Source organism: Amblyraja radiata, chromosome 9 (assembly GCF_010909765.2).
Source record: "Amblyraja radiata isolate CabotCenter1 chromosome 9, sAmbRad1.1.pri, whole genome shotgun sequence".
Taxonomy (NCBI): domain Eukaryota; kingdom Metazoa; phylum Chordata; class Chondrichthyes; order Rajiformes; family Rajidae; genus Amblyraja; species Amblyraja radiata.
In genome coordinates, this window is record NC_045964.1 from 52,416,805 (window position 1) to 52,440,338 (window position 23,534).

Genomic DNA, 23,534 nt, shown 5'->3' on the forward strand with positions numbered 1-23,534 from the left:
GCCACTCAGGTTCCTATTACATCTTTTCCGTCTCACCTTAAACCAATATCCTCTGGTTCTTGATTCCTCTACTTAAGGTAAAAGAACGTGCATTCACCCTATCTATTTCTTTCACCAAAGGTAAAACATAAGCTTTGAAAAAAACAAATTTTGTGACTTACTTTTATGCTGCAATTTTGTGCAGTTTAGGTTTTTTTAAATTCAGGGATATTCAGTGCAGAAACAGGCACTTCGGACTATTGAGTTCGCATTGATCAGCAATCCCTGCACATTAACACTACCCTACACACACTAGGGCCAATTTTACATTTATACCAAGCCAATTAACCTACAAACCTGTATGTCTTTGGAGTGTGGGAGGAAACCGAAGATCTCGTAGATAACCCACTCAGGTCTCGGGGAGAACGTACAAACTCCCTACAGACAGCACCTGCAGATCTAACCGTGTCTCTGGCGCTGTAAGGCAGCAGCTCTACCTCAGTGCCACTGTGTCACCCAAGCGTGCTGCCGTTATAACAACAAATTTAGTGTAACTGCAAGTTCAAAGAACGTCATTAATGTATGGAAAGAGAAACTGAGTTAACGTTTTAGGTTGAAAGCCAATCAGAACTCTTCCCCACAAACGCTGAGCGTTTTTCAAAATTTTTCATTTTTTATTTCAATTTCCAGCATCTGCCATTTTACTAGTTGTCATGTCTTGAGTTTCTTCATCTGCCATTCACAAGCAAACAAAAGCATCTATGTTTTTGTTCTAAACCCTGCACACTAGTGTTTGACTTTATCTGTGTCCCTCTGTTTTTCGACTTTGGCCACAATATCGTGATGGATTTCGTTTCTTATTCCTTCATAAAATGGGGATGCAAAAAGCATCATCCCATGCTCTTAGTTACATTACTTTTCCAGATACTTTTGTCACCCTGCACTTATTTTGTCAATTTTATTTTTGACAATTCTGCTGGATAAAATTAATGCAACATATTGTTGGACCATTTTGAATAGTCTCTTGATCTTCAACATTTGAGGGAATAAACGTGAAAAGCTTGTGTTACAAAGTCAGAATGCAAAAAAAAATTCCCAATGTTTCTTTGAAGTTGTACCATAATATTTCCTAATGTTGAAATCTCCATTATACTGTAACTGAAGCCTGGGAGATATGCAGTCACTAATGCCAATACTCAGAATTTAAGATAGAAACAAACATACAACAGATTCTAGTACTTTCATAATGAATAGAGTGATTTGCTTTTCACAGTAATTTTGTCCCAATTTTAAGATTGTAAGAACATCTTTTACCACAACAATACTTCCCATTCTTGGTTGCTTACAAAGGGATGTTACCAAATAAGGGTTTTCTCCAGGTTGCTCCAGTTTATTCCCACACTACAAAGGATTTACAGGTCTGTAGGTTAATTGGCTTTGGTTAAATTGTAAATTATCCCTAGTATGTAGGACTAGTGTTAGTGTACGGGGTGATTGCTGGTCGGCGCGGACTCGGTTGGCCGAAGGGCCTGTTTCTGCACTGCATCTCTAATGTTTAAAGGACAAGTAAGTGCCTTGAACAATTTTAATTGTCCACCAGGTCTTGCTTCTGCTAATCAAGTTGCCTCATGGCACCGCTGTGAAAAGCGCCATATTCTATTTAATTTGGTTGCTCTATAATCTAGATTTTTTTTCCTCTCTTAAATTCTGATTGTTGGCAGAGGTCTGGGCTTGGCAAACGTGATTACAGATCGACCAGACCGCCACCCAGTTCAGCTATAAATTATCCCACAAAGAGTGTTTTTTTCTGTGCTTGACTCTGTCCAGATTGTAGATCTGGGCTATGGATTGGGTTCCATTGCCTGCCACATTCGGAAGAAACGCAATACATAATATGGTTCGCCAATCAGTTACAAACCACCACAGAAAGCCAAAAAAAAAGCTGATTTTAGAAATCTGATTTACATAGTAAATTAGTACCAATGTTTACCTGTACAATCACTTGCTTGTGAGCTGGCAGACTTTATTTGGAACAATGCAGAAACTGTTGCGAAGCAAAGACAATTGTTTTAGTTAACAGGTATATGTAAAGGGATATGGAGACTGGATTAAGCTGAAAAGTGAAACACAATTGGGAAATCAATACTGCACAACTATGTAGCTCAATGAGAAAGAATCAAAGACGACTGTAATGTAATACAGATCTGAATGCAGACGCTATAGTCTGCCAACGGCAGTTCAGCAGGTAATTGATCATCTTACCTCCTTTTTATTAGAAAAGTTTCCTGCTAGATAAATCGCCTTGCATTGAAAAAATGTTTAAAAAAATAAAGTTGTAATCATGAGCTCCACGTTCCTAAATCCCGAATGACTTGCTGAAAACCTCAAAAGAAATGCAGAAAGTAAGCCCTGTAAGTACATAAACCTTTAAAAGTGAGAGGCGTAGCATAAGAACAATAGTGTATATATTCCGCGGTGGCACTAATCAGCTGGCTAAGCATTCAGAATTGCTCTGATTACGTTAGATTCATTAAAAAAATGCTGGATCCGCTGGGACACTGCAGATGTCTACTAACAATGTAGTTTTACAGTTTAGAGGAACAGCATGGAAACAGGCCCTTCCGCCCACTGAGTCTACACCGACCATAGATCACCCATTCACACTAGTTGCATGTTATCCCACTTTCTCATCCTCTCACTACACACTGGGGGCAATTGAGAGAAGCCAATTAACTACATATCTAACTACGCATCCAATTAACTCGCACATCTTTGGGATACTGGAGGAAACTGGAGCACCCAGAGGAAACCCACGTGATCTCAGGGAGAACGTGCCAACTCCACAAAGGTAGCACCCAAGATCAGGGTTCAACCCAGGTCTCTGGAGCTGTGAGGCAGCAGCTTGACCAGTTCGCCACTGCAGCCATTAGAAATGTTTACATGAATGGAGAACCAAGGAGATGCAGAAATGCTGCATTTACCATTATGTTCAAACCATGAGGCAGCCACGACTCTCCATCCCCATTTCCTGATTGCATCCTGAAGCCTAAGTTTGTTGGTTGCCACCAACCACACCACCCCCAACATTGCCATTTAATTCCATCCTTGAAGCTTCAGTGTTGTAAACTTAGCACCAAGATGTTGGGGCTGCAGTAGGCATTACAGCAGCCCAAACCTTAGCCTCCTTTATCAGTTCGCTGGCAGGAGGTGCTCAGTAGTTGTCTGCAGAGTAATTGAAGTGAAGCCAGAGGCCCAGCCAAACAAGTGCCTTGGCCATTTGAAGCCAAATGTAGACACCGATCTCCTGAAGGAAAAGAGTAATCAGAATCAGAATCAGAATCAGATTTTATTCGCCAAGTATGTATTGCAACATACGAGGAATTTCACTGGCCAGGTCAGTCGTACAATTAAAAGCAACAGACTCAAAAACACATTTTAACATGAACATCCACCACAGAGACTCCTACACATTCCTCACTGTGATGGAAGGCGAAATAAAGTTCAAGTCCTTCCCTTGTGTTCTTCCTTGGTCGGGGGCCTCGATCCCCCGTTAACGGGATGATCTTGACTCCCGTAGCCGGTGGCATTTGGGCCCTCCGCGTCGAGGCGTTCAGCTACCGCATAGGGGGGCTGTCAGCTCCCCTGCGCCGGGCGATCAAACCTCGAGTCGGGGCTGGTTGAACACTTCTGCGGCGTTGGAGCACCCGACTTGCCTCTCCCTAGACTGCGAGCCTTTGATGGTAAGTCCGCAGGCCGCGGTGGGAGCGATCCCAGGCAAGGGATCCATTCTGATGTTAGTCCGTGCCCAACAGGGGCTCACAACAGTCCGAGGCGGCTTCCAGCTCCAGCAATGGTAGGCCGCAGAGCCCGGAGAATGTGATCCGAAAAATGATCACATCTCCGGGCAGGTAAGAACCTGAAAAAAAGTTTCCCCCGATCCCCCCCCCCCCCCCCCCCCCTACATAAAATAAACCGAAGTACATTAAATCAAACTTTTAACAAATACTAAAAATAACAAAAGATGAAAAAAACAAACAGACTGCCGGCAGGGCTGCCATTTGCCCAGCGCCCTGGTGGTAAACAAATCACATTCTAGGCATATAGATCATTCAGGTTCGATGTCAGAAAGGATGGCACAGTGGGGGAGCGGTAGAGTTGCTGCCTTACAGCGACAGAGACCCAGGTTTGATCCTGATTAAGGGTGCTATCTGTAATGAGTTTACATGTTCCCTGAGTGACTGTGGGTTTTCTCCGGGTGCTCCGATTTCTTCCCACACTCCAAGACTTACAGGTTTGCAGGTTACGGCTTTGGTAATATTGTAAATGATCCCTAGATAGTGTTAGTGTACGGGGTGATCGCTGGTCAATGTGGACTTTGTGGGCCAAAGGGCTGTATCTTTAAAGTAAAGTCTAAATGATGTTCGAGAAATGGACCAGGGTGGTTTTGGAGTTGAGAGAGTTTAGTTATGAAGGTAGGCTAGTCAATCTGCAGCACGCTACACCAAAGCAGAAAAGGTAAATAAGTAGTTTGATTGAGATTTCTTAAATATTTTCTTTAGGTAAATAGAAGTGATGTCCTCCTGTGCTTTTGACCCCCTGTTGTCTGCGTAATGTTTTGGTGCCTATCTGTAAATATTTGGAACCATAATAGTGAATTATTTAATCAGATAATTTGCTGTAATATACAATTCATTCCCTCTCTATATGTGATTCTTGACTTAACTACAAAGTGAAGCCTTCTATTTCATTGTTAGCTACTTATTGTAAACACAGAAATTTTTTATTTATATCCATGTTTGCAATTTTATTCTGAATAGAGAGAGGAAATATTTCTCTGAGACAGCTGGCTGACTTAACGATTATGTTAAAAGAAAGCGATTTCAATTTAAAAAAAACTGGAACACAATTTCAATGTAAATTCCAAGGTGAACATATCTGATATTTAAAAAAATCCTATTTCCTCAAAGGCAGGAAACTGAATCAGCATGAGCACTGTTGTATTTGAAAATGGTTCAGGTATTTGCAAAACCATTTCCCCTTCTGTGTGCAGCAGTGTGAGTCTTGTGCCTGAGGAGAAGTCCGAATAATTCCTGTTCAAGATGCACAGTGATTATCTGGCCAGCTCGGTATTGCTAATTTCTATTTTATATGAGGGGAGGAAATCATTAGCTCCATTATCTATGTTATGGACAAGAAAATGTTCTTTCATTACTCCGTTGTCCTCCTTGTGAATTCAAAAGACATCTGTATAATTTCAAAGACTGGCTCGATGAATGATTAGCTGAGCTTTTCCAGATTTCCTTTTGGTTCTATAGTACTAAGGAGTTATTACCATTGCCGGGATAAAGCAGTCCAAGCTGTCTTCTACATAGCTCTCAGCTGACCTAAGCAAATATTCTCATTGGCTTGAAGCAGGCAGTCTAATGCACGCTAAATGGATTGAATTATTGCCTTAACACTTAAAATTTATCAGCAAATATTTCATGGTCCTTATCATTTTTCAGCTTCTGTGTATGTCTATGTTATATTTTATGGAGAAACTGAGTTGCTCTTCACATTGTGCATCTCAGGATAATAGAACACAATTTACATATTAAACTGTGGTGGAATAATCAAGGACTTTTCCCCTGTGGATTAACCTTATAATCAGAATCAAAACCCAAGGAAAGATTTGCCAGACCCTCGGAACCATTTAAATAATGGACGGAATGATGGTTAGTAATGTTGTGCTCCTTGCTGTTCTTCGACAAGGCATGCTTGTTAATCTTAGCTCAAGAAACTGCTCATTTCTACAAGTTTCATCTGCGACGTTACTTGAAAATTCAAAAGGTGTCCTAAATATTTAAATAACGGCATTTTGCAGCTTTACAAAAAAAAAACCTCATCTTAGGAGAGCACATTACTGGGGGAAGGGCAGATAGTTCCAAAGAGTCCTACACCATGAGGAGAAATAATTAAATGTGGGCCGATCATGGAGTTGCTGATCCTTGTGTTAGCTTAAAGGCCTCTTGTGAGAATTGGTAGCCACAAGTTGGGTCATAACAACAGTACTCCTGAGGAAATTAAATCTACCCAAAGAAACAAAAACAAAGAAAAGAACATGTGCCATAGTGGAGTATGTGTTTCTTGGACCTTCTCAAGGGAAAATAAGGATGAGTAATCAATTCTGACCTTGCCAGTGACACTCATATCCTATTAAAGTATAAAGTTCAGAACACTGATGTTGACAATGTTTTGCTCATCTTATATGAAATAAACTAAAACAATAAAATTAGGACATTTGTTTTTAGTAATTGCTATTAAATGAAATACACCTGATTTATGAAATTTGTATAAAGTCAGACAGAATAATTCTGTTCAATGGATTAGTATCACACTTAAATTAATAGAACATACTGCCTCTGATTCATATGATGAAGAATGCAGGTTCTGTGATCCATCAGAAGTATAAAATACTAAAATATAATTGTACCGCATTGTAAAGACTTGCACATCTGTTTCCTTTAAAATATTTTTTTTAAAGTACTCTATTCTTTAAAAAAATTTTAAAGTGCTGTTTTGAATTTTGTGACTTCTGAAGTACAGGCAGATTTCTGGCTTTAAAACTTGTTGGTGTGCAGATAATTGTATAAATCTTGGAGGTGTTGATGGAAATGTGGGAAGAATAAATAATGGGATTAATGTAGGATTGGTAGAAATGGGTGGTTGATGGTTGTTTTGGACTTGGGCTGAAGGGCCTGTTTCCATGCTCCATCTTCTTCTGGCTAGTGCGTGGGAAATCATATCTCACATATTCATTGCTTTGTGCATGGAAAATCATGTCTCACAAATATGGAAGGATATTAGTCAAGTACAGGCAAGTGGGACTAGCTTGGTTAAACTTGGTTGATATGGATGAGTTAGGCTGAATGGCTTGTATAGCTCAATGGCTCTTTTACTCTAATCCATTTGTTCATACTGAATCTGTGGAAAATATTCTTAATTATTTAACAGAAACATTGCTGGAAGTTGAGGAACTTGAAACCATTGGAAGTTTCTCATGAATTTTAGGGGACTGGGGAGCTCATCTGCCATTTCCAAACCTTCTTTCATTTCAGAGCAGCTGGGTGATTGCCGTGTTTCAAATTCCAAACTTTTGCTGAAGCTAATGGTGTGAACGAGAATGTTATTACAATTATTTTTCCCTGGCTGGATTAAATGTAAGCTCTTTCTTTCCAAAATATTATGGACATCTCTCGTAAGTTCTTGTTCCAGATCAGTTTGCAGACTAGCTGAAGAAATACAATAGTTAACGGGGAAAGCCTTTATTGAAAGATAGACTCCGGATCTGAGAATGTGGTAGCAGCTGAACTTCTGAGATTCCACCAGGTAGTAAACTTGGTTGTACCATTATAGGGGACTCCTGGAACAAGGCATGTGAGCTAAAGCATGCTTACATTCTAGCATGAATGGTGAATCATTGATTCCTCAGTGATGAAGACATGCAGTTAAATTAGATAAAGGAACATTGCAGTCCAATGAGAGGACAATTTCTGGTAGCACTGTTTAATCTGTTATTCTGAAATTAACTAAAGCTATGCAAATAAATGTGTAATTTTAAGTGCATATTATTTCCATGCTTTTTGCAATAATTTCAAATCATTGCGCTGGAAGATTGTCTCACCCAAATAACCAGCTATGTCCTGAGTGGAACGACTCCTCCAAATGTGTCCAACTGTGCACATTCAAAAGAGATCACTTAAAATCAAACCGTTTTCTTAACCACACGAACATTATGTCTTCTTTTATGACCAAGGAGGACTCGCAGCTGTAAAAGTTTATAAGGATTCCCAAACTTTGCATCCTTGCAGGTGCATGGATAGTCTTTCTGCCCTTATAATGGAGATGAGGTTTTGTGTTTAGAGATGGAAACAGACCCATTGGCCCATCGAGACCATGCCGGCTATCGGTTACTTGTTCACACTCGTTCTGTAATATCCCACTTTTGTGTCCAATTTCACGAGGGGCAATTTTTTTAAAGAGGCAAATTTCCTTACAAACCCACATGTCTTTGGGATGTAGGAGGAAACTGGAGCACCCGGAGAAAACCCATGCAGTAACAGGGAGAACTTGCAGACTCCAAAGAGGCAGCACCCAAGGTCTATTTCCGTGCTGTATGACTCTATGCTCGACTTTGGTTAGGATTGAGCTTATTTTCAATTAAAGAATGACATGTGCTACTCTGGTAGTAATAGCTGGCACAAACATGAAGTCCAACTATAGCTATGTAATTACAAAGTCATGATTCATAATTATCATTGGTAGCTACTTAGGTTTAAAACAGTTAGAGGAGACTAAGGCTACAAGTACTGGAATCTGGTAAATAGGGAAAATGATAATGGGAATCATTTAAGGAAAAGATGGGCAAATGGAACCAGATAAAGATAACAATCCGATGGGTGAAGTGTGTGAGCAGTTGGGGGATGAAACCAGCGAGGGGAGGATAACAAAATGGGTGATGAAAGGCTGTAGGAAGTAAATGGGGAAATGGAGAAAATGTAGGAGGAGCAAGGATGAATCAGAAGGGGAGAGTGAAGCACACAGATGATAGGGGTTACCTGAAATATGAAAATTCAACGTCCATACCATTGGATTGTTGACGACCCAGGAGGAATATGGGGCTCTGGAGTCTAACATCTGCGGTCTCTCGTGTCTCCTACTGAGGATAACCTCAGGCACTTGAATCCCTTTATAATTAGTGATAAATCAGTGGCATCCTGAGCCTGATTGGCAACATGAACGTTTGTTTGATATTGAAGCAAGGTTTACTGTTTAATTTACGAATCTGACCTTTTTAAGCCTCTGCAACATATTGTTTGAAGCCTCTGCAATTTGCAATATGCTCTAAGGGTCTTGACCCGAAACGTCACCCCCCATTCCTTCTCTCCAGAGATGCTACCTGCCCCATTGAGTTACTCCAGCATTTTGTGTCCATGCTCTAACATCTGTTAGAAAGTGTGAGATTAATCCCAAGACCAGGTTCTAGTTTGATATTGCGGCAAGGAATTTAAGTTTTAGCTCTCGTACAGAGAGTAGAGAGCTTGTTTTCCAATTTACCAGGATTTATTCAAAGCAGAACAAACATATCCTGGTGTCTTGGCCAAATTCTATCTTCAGGCAGCACCATTCAAAGCAGATCAGTTATCTATCTATCTATCTATCTATCTATCTATCTATCTATCTATCTATCTATCTATCTATCTATCTATCTATCTATCTATCTATCTATCTATCTATCTATCTATCTATCTATCTATCATCTATCCATCTATCCATCTATCCATCTATCCATCTATCCATCTAATTACTAAAACTCTCATCTTGACCACTTCCTGTCTGCATTGTAATTAAATTTGCGCAAAAACGATCACCCATTGCGCTACGATTTGTAGCCACCTTACTCACCATTCTCTGCTGCAAGTCAAATAAGTTTTGTTCCAATCGGTGAAATGGTACAAAAGTTATGACGGTTTTGAAGGTTCCCCCTCCCCCACAGGCCCCCCGCCCCCACACCCCCCACACCCCCTCCCCCCCCCCCCCCCCCCCCCCCCCACACACACACACACACCCCTCCCCACACCCCCCCAGAGTGGTGGATCATTGCTTTGGGGGAACGGGTTGCGTTGGGGGAACAGGTGAGTGGTGGAATATTGTGTTGGGGAATGGGTTGCGTTGGGAGGGGCCAGGGCTCCCGTGTGATTGAGACCCAACGGGACCCACTTAGTCTAGTTTATGCTAAATGCAACTTGCTTTGCCTTATCAAGAAATCATTTGAACTTGAGGAAATTGCAAGCTTCAGCAGATAATGATTTATGTCATCTAATCCAGACGTATAGCACACCAACCTCAAAGGAAGGTAGCTGTGGTTTTTTGGAGCCAATTCTCTCAAACCCAGAGCATGAAAGTCTGGAGAAGGGGCTAGACCCGAAACATCACCAATTCCCTCTCTCCAGAGATGCTGCCTGACCCGCTGAGTTACTCCAGCATTTTGTGTCTACCGCACAACATGACAGTCTAAATGTTTAACTTCTTCCCAAGTATATGATGCTTTAATATACACTTTCAATTCAACTGCTTTAGTACCTCGTGAAATTACTGGAGCATTTGACAAACATCTTTAGCTAGGAGTAAAGAAACATGCTTGGTCAAAATCCTGGAGCTCCCTCAATAACAGCTTCATGAGTGCACCCGCACCTCAAGGGCTGCAGCAGTTCAAGAAGGCAGCTCACGAACACCTTCCCAAGGGCAATCAAGGATCAATCTGCGGAGCCCAAATCCCTTAAACAAATAACAAAAAAATACTCACCCTCACTCACGCTTTAATCTGCTGACCCAGCAAATTGTAGCCAGGGAGTCCTTTGTAACTTGGAGGTGGAATTCTTGGGGGGAAAAACAAAGTTGATCCATTTTGTATCGTATTGTCCTCAGTTTGTAGCCTCAAGGTTACCATTGATAAAGTGTCCATTTAAATGTGATGTATGACAACAGATACATGACCAATCCCTTCTCTGAAGAATGTTTGTGAAAATAATATTTTGGTAACTGTGTGACAATAATTGTGGTATACCCAGCTATAGAAATATTAAATACTTAATGGAATATTGACCTTGGTCTAATTGCACACCACTTGTCCTAACATCCTCTTGAGCTTGTGTACTGGAACTATTCACCAAATAAGCTCATCTTTCTTTAATGCAAGGATATTCTTGCTGAGTGTTGGATTTACTCGGATATAAAAATAAGTATCTTTCTCCAACTCAGTAAGTGATCTATTGACAGAGTGGGGTTGGCAAATATATATGACTGCAGTGAAATCAAAATAAACTTTGAGATAATTTTAGGAAAATATTACAAACTCAAACAGACTAAATAGATGACCGCCAGTAACAGACTGCTCATTCATCTTGGGCTGAATCTTACTTATTTCCGCCAACTGAAGTAAATCCCAGGCTTATACATGAGCCGTGAATTCAGGCTCGGAAGGTTGAATCTGCTGGCTTGCCCAGTCATTGGAATCCAGGAGGGGGTATAGTCTAGCTAGCTTTTTTCCAGCAGTATGCTGGGGAATTGCTTCAAATCCTGCATCAGTCAAGCCTCATTTCAATCGGGAGTTTAGGATTGCAGCGTAGAAAAAAAAGATTTGTTTTTAGTTTTAGTTTAGGTTAGAGATTTAGTGTGGAACCAGCCCTAGCATGTCAGCTCCAACCAGCAATCCCTGTACACTAGTTCTGTCCTACACACCAGAGAAAATGTACAGATAATTAATCTACAAACCTTGCCTGTCTTTGGGATTTTAAATTATTAGGTTTCAGTTTATTGCTGTTAAATGTTTTCACATGTTTTAATTAACTTTTGTTTTAATGATTTGTTTCAATTTTACTATCATTCACATCTCTCACGGCAAGAGATGTTTTAAAATGGGAAAAATCCATGAAAGCTTTGACAAGAGACCAGCTCCGCCTCCAGTTTTGCCCACAATTAAAGTGGTGGTTAGGGTCAAACCAGGGGTGGTACACCAAGCTTCATTGTCTGAGGCCTCTGGACCTTAGTGTTTGACACAAGGATATAGAAGAGCCACTGAGATTAACCCTGTACATCTGGATTAGGTAAAAGCGGTGCCCGCAGACGCCACAGAAACAAGGAACTCCAGATGCTTGAATCTTGAACATAGAAACATAGAAAATAGGTGCAGGAGTAGGCCATTCAGCCCTTCGTGCCAGCACCGCTATTCAATATGATCATGGCTGATCATCCAAAATTAATTCCTGCTTTTTGGCCATATCTCTTGATTCCATTGGCCCTAAGAGCTAAATCTAACTCTCTCATGAAAGCAGAGAACAAAAGACAAAGTGTTGGAAGAACTCAGCGTGTCAGGCAGCATATCATTTTGAGATGTAGGTAGGTGATGTTTTGGGTTGAGACCCTTCTTTGACCTCAGACAATAGAAACATAGAAACATAGAAAATAGGTGCAGGAGTAGGCCATTCAGCCCTTTGAGTCTGCACCGTCATTCAATATGATCATGGCTGATCATCCAACTCAGTATCCTGTCCCTGCCTTCTCTCCATACCCCCTGATCCCTTTAGCCACAAGGGCCACGTCTAACTCCCCCTTAAATATAGCCAATGAACTGGCCTCAACTACCTTCTGTGGCAGAGCATTCCAGAGATTCACCACTCTCTGTGTGAAAGTTTTTTTTCTCATCTCGGTCCTAGAGGACTTCCCCCTTATCCTTAAACTGTGACCCCTTGTTCTGGACTTCCCCAACATCGGGAACAATCTTCCTGTATCTAGCCTGTCCAACCCCTTAAGAATGTTGTAAGTTTCTATAAGATCCCCCCTCAATCTTCTAAATTCTAGCGAGTACAAGCCGAGTCTATCCAGTCTTTCTTCATATGAAAGTCCTGCCATCCCAGGAATCAGTCTGGTGAACCTTCTCTGTACTTCCTCTATGGCAAGAACGTCTTTCCTCAGATTAGGAGACCAAAACTGTACGGGCTGGTTCTAGCAAAATCTGGGTAATGTTTCTGTTTGTCAAGGGCGGAGCATGTGCGGAGCTATATCTGCATGTGTCCACTTAATAAAAATCACTCTCCTTCAATATAGTTCAATCTAATTTTTGTAAGATCTGAGTTTTTCCCTGGCCCATAACGAATGATATGGCAGCTACATTAATGGATCAGTCAGCTTCAAGAATACTTTTTAATTATTAGTCAAGTTACTCGGAGGTTTGAAAAGCTAGGTGGGAAATGTAAAACAAAATGCTCCAGGCAGCAAGTGTGTGAAGTACAGATATTTATTGTTCTCTCTTTTCATATTAATGAGAAAATATATTAACACTGGTCCAAATTTCTGTGTGGGTGCTAAAGGCCAAAACTTTGGGTAGGGCCTTTGTCAGGCAGGCAGGGAAGATTCACAAGCTGTCTAAATGGCATCAAGCATTGGGTCTCATTTCTTTGAGATGACAGTGTTTCAGAGAGATGTGAGAGGTGACACCTTTGATTTTGAAAGACCTCCTAGGAATCCAGTATAATTTTTATTGCCTAGATTTCTACAGTCCTTTTTAGTCGGCTCTCTGCTTGGAACTGACAAATGGTCTCTCTGCACTGCTTCTACTTATGGTTTGAATAAACGTGTATGTCAATCAGTGTGACAAGCAAAACACATAAGGAGATGTGCAGCCTCCTTCTCGGAGAAGGGCAGGGAGTCATGGGTCATGCTCCCTCTTTGAAAAACTACACATCAAAATATCCTGCTTCCTGCAATTTTGACTGATATTTTCTGAGCGATCCCACGTCGGATTTAAGAGTTGGGCTGTACTTCTCCCTCTGGATGCCAATAATTTTAATGTACTGTATGTAGGAGTTTAGAAGAGTTTTTATCACTATGTTAACCTCCCAGGAGAGACCACTCTGGTACAATGCATGGAACCATTAATGACAAATATAATAATCTGTTGGACGAGCTTCCGCGGGGTTTAATTTTCAGCTAAAAACTTTCTCAGGGGAAGCCAGTCTGCTCGCAATGCAGTTTTCAATATGTCTAATATCATGACATCAGCTGTCTGTTTTGGTAATCATTATTTCTAGCTTTTGTCTTAAAGACATTTGAAACGTGTTTGGAGAAAATTTCAGACTAAATAAACAAACAAACAAAATGAAGTGAAATCTGGAATATTAGGATGCAAGGATCAGAAAGCGAACACTCTCTACACAGGTCAATGGGTGCAGCATTTAATGAGTTTCGGAGAGATAATGGAAAACGTGAGAGCAATAAAACAGTTGTGGAAAAACAATAAGGAAAATGAATGAACATGGCAGAATGGAAAAATAACTGAAGTCGTGGCTGCAATGTGCAAAACCCTGAGCCAGAGTAAACATCACTACTGCGTGGAAAACTGTCTGGCTAAGTTTCACAGTGAACCAACGAGCTGTTCTTTAATAAGTCTGAAAGCTGCGTGCCTCATCTGCTTCCTGGCCTTTACTGCAAAGCGAATTTTTGATGAAAATTACATTTCCATGCGCTCTTCAAAGGTACACTTAACAATTGTAATTCATACAGAAAACAACTGCATTTCCACTGAATATTACGTAGCTATCACTTGAGAATTTTCAGTAACTTTTAGTTTTTCCCCATTTAATTCTTGGAGCAGATGGCAGCACCAACAACTTTACATTTTGAAGGAGATAAAGATTTGGAATTATACAGCATCTTGCAAAACCTTAGTTTTTCTCAATGCTCTCAGAATTCCAAGGACATATCCATTCGGAGAGTGGCTGCTATTGTAATGCAATAAAATGTGGTGGCCTATTTTCACCGAGAATACTCACAGTATTAAAGTATTAAAGAGTAACCATTAGTGTCCAGAGCATCTGTTCTACTTTTATTGATTAAGGAATAATTATTGGCCAGGATAGACAAAAGTGCTGGAGAAACTCAGCGGGTGCAGCAACATCTATGGAGCCAAGGAAATAGGCAACGTTTCGGCACGAAACGTTGCCTATTTCCTTGGCTCCATAGATGCTGCTGCACCCGCTGAGTTTCTCCAGCACTTTTGTCTACCTTCGATTTTCCAGCATCTGCAATTCCTTCTTAAACAATTATTGACCAGGATATTGGTGAGGGGATAATAATCTTAGATTAGAACTTTAGATGCTGCCTGACCTGCTGAGTTCCTCCAGCATTTTGTTTTTTTGGTAACGATTCCAGCATCTACAATTTCTTGTGTCTCCATAATCTTAAATAACATTGGACCGTGCAAATTATTTTTGGAGAGCTTCAATTTAATGTTTAATTTGAAAGACAGATCCTCAGGCAGAGCAGCATTCTCTCCGTCCTAATCTGGACTGTCAACCTAAATCTTTGATTCAGGTCTGCATTGTGCCGTTTTGTCCTAGATCCATCCATTTAAGAGGAAAAAATGCTATCAATCAAGCAGAGAATTGTGGACACAGCCCAGACCATCACAGAAACCAACCTCCCTTCCATTGAGGAGATATCAGGAGGAGAACACATAATCCTCCGCCATTTCCGCCACCTCCAACGTGATCCCACCACTCGCCACATCTTCCCATCTCCCCCCATGTCTGCCTTCCGCAAAGACCGCTCCCTCCACAACTCCCTCGTCAATTCTTCCCTTCCCTCCCACACCACCCCCTCCCCGGGCACTTTCCGTTGCAACCGCAAGAAATGCAACACCTGTCCCTTCACCTCCCCCCTCGACTCCATCCAAGGTCCCAAGCAGTCGTTCCAGGTGCGACAAAGGTTCACCTGCATCTCCTCCAACCTCATCTACTGCATCCGCTGCTCTAGATGTCAGCTGATTTACATCGGTGAGACCAAGCGTAGGTTGGGCGATCGTTTCGCCGAACACCTCCGCTCAGTCCGCAATAACCTACCTGACCTCCCGGTGGCTCAGCACTTCAACTCCCCCTCCCATTCCCAATCCGACCTCTCTGTCCTGGGTCTCCTCCATTGCCAGAGTGAGCAACAGCGGAAATTGGAGGAACAGCACCTCATATTCCGTCTGGGGACCTTGCGTCCTTATGGCATTAACATTGAATTCTCCCAATTTGGCTAGCCCTTGCTGTCTCCTCCCCTTCCTTACCCCTCTAGCTGTCTCCACCCACCCTCCCATCCGCCCGCCCTCGGGCCCCTTCTCCTCCTCCCCTTTTCCTTCTTTCTTTCCCCCCCCCCCCACCCCCCATCAGTCTGAAGAAGGGTTTCGGCCCAGAAACGTCGCCTATTTCCTTCGCTCCATAGATGCTGCTGCACCTGCTGAGTTTCCCCAGCAATTTTGTGTACCTCCCTTCCATTGATTCCATTTACACCTTACCCTGCCTCGGCAAGGCCACCAGCATAATCAAGGACGAGTCTTACCCCAGCTATTCTCTCTTCTCCCCTCTCCAAACAGGCAAGATTCAGTGATAGTTTTTTCTCAGCTGTTGAGAATTTGAGAATGAACCATCCTACTAACAACCAGAGTACCCCTGAACTTCTATCTGATTGGAGACCCTCGGACTACCTTTAATCAGTTGTTCACATTATTTACTTTATCGTGTATCTGTACACTCTGGATAGCTTGATTGTAATCATGTATTGTTTTTCCACTGACTGGTTAGCACACAACAAAAGCTTTTTACTGTACCTCGGCACAGGCGGCAGTAAACTAAACTAAACTAAAGCCACAAGGACACAAAGGGAAGTTGAGAAACTCGGATTGCACAAAAAAACCCTGAAAATTTCAGCAATGTCAATAAAATTCTGTTTTGCAGATAAAGCAATTTTGAGGGGGCTGGATGGGAAAATGTCATTGAGAAAAGCAACCCCGGGGAATCACTGCAAAAAGTGACAATGATGTACGTCACACCCTTCATTGGCAAAGGGAATTGTGTTCAAAGTTCAAAGAAATTGGTATCCTCCGAGGAGAGATGCTAAAAAGAGAAAAGGATAAATTGGGAAGGGAAAAAAATTAACATAGGGCCAAAAAACAACAACATTTGGTGAGGGGCAGCAAGCAAAGTAAATTATAACTTTGTGGTCTCCTGGGATTTTATGGAACTCAAAGCAAGAGCCATGACGAAACTCCCAAGAAGCTCACAGGTTGACAGGGCAAAGGGGAGAGAGATCATTCACACACGGAAATCAACTGCTGAAGCGCTGCAGCTGGTAAGATTAACAGTGACGTGGAAATGGATATTCCTCCAAATCCAGAGGAAACATAACTGGGTCATAGCCTGATCATTGTGCCCTGGTGCAGAATGGTGGTAAGCCAAGTGTGTGCGGCTGACATAGTGCCTACACTCAGTATTGACCCGGGTTTTGTTGTTTCCAGTTGACTAACCTGTTTGGTATTGCTGGTTGTCACTCAAGCTGAATAACTATGCAAGTTGCTACCTGCAGGACTGGACTGAGGGTTAGTGGCAGAAGTGCTGGATGTGACACTTAGCTGAGCCCCCATCTTCCACGTAAAAGTGACTCAGCTGGGTCAGGTAGCATCTGTGGAAAGAGAAGCATTCAATACATCAGGTCAAAGACCCATTATCAAGACTCATGTTACGAAGAGTCATTGATCTGAAATGGAAAAAGCCTCATGAAACTGTTTGAAAGCGAGCCGGAGGTTCTCCTGTTCTCCCAGTCAACCCCAATCCTTCAACCAATTCCAAAACAGGTAGAAAATAAAACAAAACTGCTAATGCTGGAAATCTGAAATCCAGGACCTGAAACATTAAATGTTTCTTTTTCCCCAGAAACAGTAACGGAAAATGCTGGGAAAACTCGTGAGATCAGGCAGCATCTGTGGAAAGAGAAACAGTCAATGTTTCAGGTCAAAGACCCATTATCAAAACTCATTTTATGAAGACTCTGATCTGAAATGTTAACTGTTTCTCTTTCAAAAGATGCTGCCTGACCTGCTGAGTATTTCTAACATTTTCTGTTTTTATTTCAAGTTTCTGCCATCAGTAGCTTTTATTTTTGATTTTCATGTTCTCTTTTCCCAGATGCTGCCAGACTTGCTGAGTGTTTCCAACATTTTGTGTTACAATCCTAAATCAGCTTGCTGCCTCTAGTATCTTGTTATCTACAAAAAAGCTACCAAGCCTGCCTTCGCTTAAGCAGGGTCCTAGAATATGTGAGGAGTTTTTACATGACGAGAATAAAAGGGAGTGATGTTGCATTAGTGTAAATGGATGCCTGACAGTTCATCTTCATAGGTAGACAATAGTGCTGGAGAAACTCAGCTGGTGCAGCAGCATCTATGGAGCGAAGGAAATAGGCCGTTTCGGCCCGAAACGTTGCCTATTTCCTTCGCTCCATAGATGCTGCTGCACCCGCTGAGTTTCTCCAGCACTTTTGTCTACCTTCGATTTTCCAGCATCTGCAGTTCCTTCTTAAACAGTTCATCTTCATAGTTCACTGTGCCTCCATTTTTTGTGCCATCTGAAAATTGGCACCTGTATCTTTTCCATCCAAAACTAAAATACATTATGTTAATAAAATACATTTGCAAATGCAGTGATCTTAATAGCAACCACTAGGGCAAAAACAATGCACCTCTCACTGCTGCTCTGCTTCCTGCAAGCCATTTTCTATCCATTCTGATATTGCTCATTTTGTTCCACGCCTTTCAATTTTGAAGACACACCTATTATGTAGCAACTTTTCAAATGTTTTTTGGAAGTTCAATGATACTACATCAACATCCAATCAATCAATCAATCGTTTGACGTTAACAAATCAATGCAATCTTTCTTGAATCAATTCACTCTTGAGCAAATGATTATTAATAATGTCCTTGATTATGGTCAGAGTCAAAAGCTTCAAATTCCTAGCCCTGCATATTTCTGAAGATCTTTCCTGGACCCAGCACAGTGATGCAATTGTAATAAAAGCCCATCAATGCCTCTACTTCCTGAAAGGATTACGGAGAGTTGGTATGTCAGATAGGATTCTCTTGAACTTTTGCAGAGCATATTGACTGGTTGCATCACAGCCTGGTACGGCAACTTCAATGCCCAGGAGCGAAGAAGAGTGCAAAAATGTTGTGAACACTGCCCAGTCCGTCACGGGTTCTGACCTCCCCACCATTGAAGGGATTTACCAGAGTCACTGCCTCAAATATGACAATAAAACACTTTTGATTCTTGACTGTTCTTATCCACTGAAGAGATTAAACCGGGCTGTAATCGCTGGATCTAGACCTGTACCCTGTGTTTAAAGAAGGGTGTAACATCTTTAAGTTTCCAGTCCTCAAGTATCATGCCTGAATTTAAAGGAGTTTGAAAGATCATGGTGAGGGTCTCTGCAATTTTCCCCCAAGAACTTGGGATATATCACATCAGGTAGCTTGAAAGCAGCCTGAATTTAAAGAAAAAAAATTTTCCTTTCTGGAGAAACTTGTTTCTAAAATAATAAGAACAATATCAATTTAAAAAAATCCTAAGTAATGAAACCTCTTGTGAAATTAATTTTCAGAGAGAATTGTTTGGCAGTAATTAAGATTTAGTATGGCATTAAGAATTCAATTACATATGTAATGAAAAGTCCCAGCCTTTGATATTTGTCTTCTTACACTGCATTTTTCTCAATGCCATATCTGCGTTGGTGATTTTACTAGTTGAGCAGTTTCTTCAGTACAGCATGTAACTGCTCATGTGATTATATTGTATGTCAATCATTAGGTCATTACTGGAATAAAACAACAATTTCAACTTATTCAACAAGTATTAAACACCTTTGTTATATCAGAACAATCCAAAGTGCTTGACAGAATCATATCAAAAAATAATTGGTATATAAGCCATATAAGGACATTTTAGGAAGATGTCCTGACTCATGGCCAACAAGACAGGGTTGAAAGAAGTTTCTAGGAGGTTGAAAGTTTTAATGGACCAGAGCATAGGACCTCAGAATTTGGGGTCACCGAGTGAAGGGTCCCAGATTATTGGACCTCAGAAGTAGCAGGTTACAGCAACTGATGGATCATTGGGAATCAGTCATTGAAATCAGTCATTGAGTGATTAGGTGGGATTGGTCAAAAGATCAAAGTTTGAGGAAAGCAAAACTCTCAGAGAATTATAGTTCCTTTGGGCAGTTGAAATACGGGAGGGCAAAATAATGGAGATGAATTATAAAAATCAAGTGATTCTTTAATCTGGACCTAGTATTTGTCAGTATGAGCAGAATTAATAGACATTGATAGATTCCTATGACAAAATCTAAACCAGATTGATGTAAATAACTATAATTTAAATTTGGTTTTGGTAATAATTATTAACCTACACAAATATAAATTGTTCCAACCACCTTGGTGGGCCAAGTTCTTTTGGAATAACGTCTTGGGTAATGTTCATGTATGAATGTTGTTGTGAGAATATGGGAATAGAATAATACAATAACATTAAACTAACATTTCAATTACCAGTGATTGGAAAAAACCAAATGCAAGCTGACGTTTCCCTCAGCGATACGTTTTTTTAAATGTACAGTATTTTAAAATATATCAAGAAAACAGTATGCAATTTGCAAAAGTTGAGGGGATTAGTTTATCTTGGCATTATGTTCAGCACAGATATAATGAGCTCAAGGGCCTGTTCCTGTGTTGTTCTTTTCTATTGTTCTATGTTAATTGGTCTTTGCAAATCATCCTGTCCATGTAGGGAGTGGATGCGAAAGTGGGAAATCGTAGAGAAAACTGGAGTGGGCGAGTAATTGATGGTCGGTATGGACTCAGTGGGCCGAAGAGCCTGTTTCCATGCTGTACATTTCAATCAATGTCTCTGAATTTGTAAGCTTAATTTGGAATGTGCAGTGGTTTGCTAAAGTATGACTAAACCTGTTCAAAGAAAACTGCAGAAGTTGTCAACAGTAACTAAAAATCAAAACTACATATGTTGGAAATCGCAATTAAGATAGACAATCCTGGGAACACACAGCAGGCCAGGCAGCATCTGGGAAAGAGATCAGAGGTAACATTTCTGGTCAAACACTCTTTGTCAGAACTGGAAAAGAGAGAAAAAAATGGTATCAACAGTGAGAGGAATTGATAGGACAGAGGGAATATATTTGATAGGGCGAGGTAGGGCTGTCCTGGAGATAAAGTATAAAGGTGGTCATTTCCAGGAACTTTATTAATCTGCATCATTGGATGAATGGCAGCAAAGGACAAAAGTTTAGGGGTAACATGAGGGGGAACTTCTTTACTCAGAGAGTGGTAGCTGTGTGGAATGAGCTTCCAGTGGAAGTGGTGGAGGCAGGTTCGATTTTATCATTTAAAAATAAATTGGATAGGTATATGGATGGGAAAGAAATGGAGAGTTATGGTCTGAGTGCAGGTAGATGGGACTAGGGGAGAATAAGTGTTCGGCACGGACTAGAAGGGCCGAGATGGCCTGTTTCCGTGCTGTAATTGTTATATGGTTATATGGTTAGATGAGAAGAGAGAATATGGGCATTTGTTTATAAGAAGTGAAGGTAGTTAGAAAGTGAAAATATGAACAGATGGATGTAATAGTTGCTAAATATTGGGCTGTAGGACATGCCAGCAGGTTGGGCTGTGCTAACGGAGAGGTGGAGGATTTGGTCCAATCTGGTACAGACAGAGAAAGCAAATTAGAATTCAATATTGAGTCGAGAGAGGGCATGGCCTATCTACCACTCAACCCCCCGCCCCCTCCCCCCTCCCCCATCCCATCCTTCCAGCAGTTTAATATTAAAATGTTTTCACTTCTTCCCACTTCCAACAAAGGGCTTTTGACCTGAAAAAATAACTCTGTTTCTCTTTCCACAGTTGCTGCCTGACCTACAGAGCAATATTTTTGGCTTGTTACAAAGGTTTACGCTTCCAGGAACTTTACTAATCTGCTTCAAGTAATGATTTGGGCTGAACGTCAATAAAAGAGCCCAGTCCCTCAAAAAGTTTGCTTGGATATATTTAAAAGGGTTAAAATAAGTACTCAGTAGGAATTTAGTTTATCTAGTTGCAACTTCTGCAGAGTAAAATATGGTAAAGTTAAAAATTAAACGTTGTGGCCTTTAGGAATAAAAAAGAAATTAATGAGAGGGAAAAGAAGACAAGGAAGTGGGGGTGGGGGTGGGGGTGGGGAGGGGGATGCATTCTGACGGGATGTCTGAGGTGACTTTGGTCCTTGTGGAGCCTAAGCATCTGGTTTCAGTTAGTTCGGATGAAAAGGTGACTTTATGACTGAGCCAGCTCAGTTTTTAGAAAACTACACTGAAAAAAGCTGAGACTCGTTGAGTGCCAGCTTTAAACCTCCTGCTTTCTGAAAGAAAAGATCAGTTAATCGCAATAAATTTTCTCAAGAATTTTTATGAGCTGCTGCTTGCAAACGCAGAACCATACACATTATAAAAATGCTATTACATGCTTCTAAGATTTACTTTTAAATGTACAGCCTACCTTTGATGGAAAATTACTCTCTGTAGCCAACCATGAAATGTTATAGTTATTGAAGTGCTTTTTTGTTTTAGTTCATTTCTGCTGTGGTCATTAAATGTCTGTGTCTTGGATTTTTTGATTCTCAGCCAAGAGCAGAACAATTTTGTCGTAAAATTTACACATAGGAAAAAAATCTGTTTATTTTAAATCTACTCTTAAAGTTAAATTCAAAATACCAATTAAAAACTACTGGTTAAGAGAAAAAATATTCCCTGCCACTGAACATGAATTCTTTGTTGTGAACTTCTGAACATTTCAAATTGCTCCGATTACTGTATTTGTGCAGTTATTGTGCTTGTGAACTAGCTTGGAGAAACAACACAGTTAAACGTGTAAGAAACACTGCGCTTAAAATGATTTATTTGAAAAGTAAATAACAGAGCTTTCCAGTGAAACTGCAGTTCATATTTGTACAAATGTCCTCAGAAATGTTGGAAATTCAAAGCAGGCCAGTAACAATGTGAAAGAAGAAGCTGGGAAACATGTCAAATAGGATCTGTGCTCCAAAATACAAATTCCATTGCAACCAATACTTGCATGCACTTCCTGCCTAACTGAGGCAGAAATCTGAAAGAGTTCCACAATGCGGACTAGCATCTTTCAACCATGCAATGTGTATGAAACTCTCAAAGTGTTTGTGGACAAAAAACAGCTGCAGAATGCAATGAGCAGGTTTCATTTTATCTTAAGTTTGAATTTAAGTCAGACCACCAAATCTTTTGTCTTGCAACAAGCTGAAATGGGGCCATCTTAAGTGGACTTTAAGTTGCGTCTAATCACATTCAGCAAGCAGGAATTAAGAACGTGAAATTGCTTATAATTTGGAATTAAATTTGGCAGCCGCACACAAAGAGGCACACGGATGGATGCTGTAGGAAGTGGAAAACAATTGCATCTGTAAAGTGAGGATTAGTCTTCTATGGTTGGCATTAAGATATATCCTCAGGGTAGCGAATGGGATTTTATAAACTGCATCTGGATCCTACTATAGCTGATCTGAAATGCTGCTGCAGTTCATAGTTATAGTGAAGTAGTTCATAACCCTCATGTGGATATGTAGGGACATAATTGGTCAGTCATGTAAAAAATATGGATGTTGATGGGATTAATAACTGTGAAACTGTATTGTTATAGATGGAGTTGTAAATTATTATCTAAAGGAAATGGAAGAAATGAAACGGATAGAGAGCAAACAACCTAATTGGTTTATCAAGTCTGCTCCACTCGATATTACTGGAGCATCACAAACTATGGTGTGAATATATAAAATTAAAAGATAAGGTGGGACAGTGGCACAGCTGGTCGAGCAGCTGCCTCACATTGCCAGGGTTCGATCCCAACCTCGGGTGCTGGCCGTGTGGAGTTTGCATGTTCTCCCTGTGACTGCATGGGTTTCCTCTGGGTGCTCCAGTTTCCACCCACATCCCAAAGAAGTGGTGGTTTGTGGTTAATTGGATGCTGTACAATAATTTGCCCCTTGTGTGTAAGGAGAAGATGTGAGAGTGAGATGGCATTGAGCCGGTGTGTGAATGGGTGATGAATGGTTGGCATGAACTCA